Genomic DNA, 3,215 nt, shown 5'->3' on the forward strand with positions numbered 1-3,215 from the left:
AGAATCATTTCGTCGATGTAAGTCACGAGTGCGACTATATTTAAAACGAGATCAATTTTCATAATATGCTCCTATTTTTTTCGTTTAAAGCGAGTCCCTCATTATACACATTGTGTGTTCCGATCGATATTTTCCGTTTGTTTTGCAGGAGTGCTCGAAATTTGCAAAGCAATAATGAGTCGAGGAAAAAGTCTTCTTTTTTTTTGGACACAAAGGTGAAGCCACGTAGGAAGTATCTGTGCTTTGTATTTATATTTGGGAGGATTAAAGAATGACGAAACTGTTTTCTAACTTGCTCTGAATAGTTGGGGTTTTAGACTGGGGTGAACGAATTTCAACAGTCTGGATAAAACCGGATAGAAAATCGTTATTTTCGAGAAACTTTTCGAGAGGAGGATGATGTTACAGTCGAAAAAGTTTACTCGTACTTCGCGATATTTAGTAAAATATCAATTTACAATAAAATATTAACGATATCCCACGAATTAACAGTTGCGATGTAGTTTAGTTTTTTCATTTAGTAAAGTGATTTTCCAAAACGCATCGTAAAATGCAAAAATTGCCGCAAAACCTTGAAAATATGATAATTACTTTGTAATGGCAAAAATTTACCTGTAGTTATGAAATTATTACAACATGAATCTTCAAATATTTACACGTCCATACCGGCATGCTATAAAATCGCTACGTGATATTGACATATGTAACAAGTGTTACAGTTTCGTCTCTTGATTGTGCAAAAAAAACGCAGTCAATGACCTCTTATCACCTCAATGAAAAAAAGAGGAACAAATAGGATAAAAACAGGTACAAGAAAAAAAGCTCTTATTTTTGTCAATAGTATAGAAGTTTAATAATGTAGAATACAAGGTGATGTTACAATTATGGTTGTTTTTTTTCTCAAAATAATTTTACATCGTTCCTCCGAAAATTACAATCGCTTCGTTTTTATCATTCACGTGGTAAGGCAGTGGTCATTATCAATAGAAACGTCAAATGATCAATATTTCTTTCCTGTTTTTCCTTTCGTCGAAAATCTTTTCGTTGATACAGACAATTGATTCGCAACAATATATAACACACACATTCTCGATGGGAAAGTGCGTTAACGTTGTTTCGCTAAAAAACAATTGGACGAGCATGTGACTTTGCGCGCGATCGAGAAGTATAATTACAATCGGACAAGAACAAATAACCACTTGAAATGGAAAAATTAAAATACAATATGATAACCTATTTGATTCTTTAACTAATAATTTAAATAAAAAGTAGTGGTTGTTTTCACAGGGTATTTTTACGCAGATGCGGCACGAAATCTTGTGATTACTTCTTAATGATATGCATGTACGAAATTTATAATCAAACATCTTTATGTTTATTAAAATTTTTCTTTTTCAAGTGAAAAAATACTCGTAATATTTAAAATCTATCTACAAAGGCCCCCAAGCTTAAACATGTTACAAGATATAACGTCTCACATGTTTGTATTATAGATACAAAAGACCAAGTTCCTTTCAATTTTTGACACATTTTAGGATACACACACTTTTTTGGAAGCTAACAAAGCTCTTTCACAGTAATGCTTTGAAATGTATGCAGAATATCATCGAATATAGTTCTCGCAAAGAAATGTTTTGTATATCAAACGTTTTGCTATAAAGTTACTTTGAATTCGTTGACAAAATATCTTTCAACATGACCTTAAGTTAACATAAATCACAATTGAAGTTTTTTTTATCGAACGATGTTACTACTTGATTAACTTATATCATTATAAACTCAAGTTCGAGTAAGTTCAATGATACAAGTTTACGTCCATTATACAACGTCGATTAAAAAAAGAAGTGAAATCTACAATGAATAAAACTTTTGTCACCGATCGGGAATATGCGGCGGTTGAAATCGGTGAAGTTAAATTACATACCTACGAATGGTCCTCCACCAAGAATAAGTAACGATTAATAGTGCGTCATTAAGCTTTTGAATATAAATACTGGTTTGTGATTGAAAAGGTAGCAAAAAATCAATAAAATGAGTGTAGATCTTGTTTAGACTGTTTGCACATATTATTTTTACTTCTCAATCATAAACATAAATGAACGTATCTAAAAACGCATAACTTAGACAATAGACAGCATTTGAACAACGCATACTTAGAATGATGAAAAAAAAAACGAGAAATTAACTAATGAAATTTAAATGCAAACATTTTCGCAACGAAATGTGTTGAAAAAAGTAATTTCAACATTAGTTAAATAATAAAAAGTAATCTCTCGCTATGATTATTTTAACGACTAAACAACATCAATAAAAATATATTCGCAATTCATGTCTCTAAAATATTTTTGCGACAATTCTTGGAATTTTGAATTTGCATTCTTTCGGTTTTGTTAAAGAGATTCATTTTAATACAAATTACTCGAGAGACATTCAAAATTTTATCAAGCATATTTATACAAAATTTTTTATTTTAAAAAAGGAGAATACAAAAACGGAGTTCTTTTCAAAATTCCAAAATGTATTTCTTTACTTAAACGTCTAAATGACTTTCCAATTGAATATTACAACTCATATATTCAGATAAAATAGTCATTATTAAAAAGCATATTATTTATGTTAAGCTTAAAATACTGCGGAAGGCTGCAATCACGTCGTTTTCTCCATTACACACATTACTATCTCCTTTCATTGCATATAATATAATTCATAAATTCTTCGTGATATATCTGATATGGCTGCTACATAAATCTTCACTATTTGTGATGTTTTTCACTTAAGGAGCATGAATCAAGTTTTTTCTGCCAAAATGATCTTACTCAAATATAATACATATATTGATCTAATATTTATTGTGATTCATTTTCAACTCAAAGACGTAATTTACTTTAGGCGTATTATCTTTTTCTGTTCTAAATTTATTAAAACTTAAGTACTATTTATTTTCACAAGTAGTATCATTTGTATTGGTTTGCATTCCTGCTGTAGTGGTGAAAGCAAATATTATTATTAAACTCTTTCATATAAAAAGCTTGCCTCACCAATGCAGATAATATTAGTGAAAATGATACAGGTCGTTATCAATCAATTTCACAACTTTCCGGATACTTCTTGCAATTGTCAAAGCTAATTGATAATTCATTTATCAACATAATAATTAGTATATCGTTAAAATAAAATGTTATTATATAGTTAACAATAATAAGGTACAATATGAA

The sequence above is a fragment of the Trichogramma pretiosum genome, unplaced genomic scaffold (assembly GCF_000599845.2).
Source record: "Trichogramma pretiosum strain Unisexual culture from Peru unplaced genomic scaffold, Tpre_2.0 scaffold1, whole genome shotgun sequence".
In the NCBI taxonomy this organism is placed as follows: domain Eukaryota; kingdom Metazoa; phylum Arthropoda; class Insecta; order Hymenoptera; family Trichogrammatidae; genus Trichogramma; species Trichogramma pretiosum.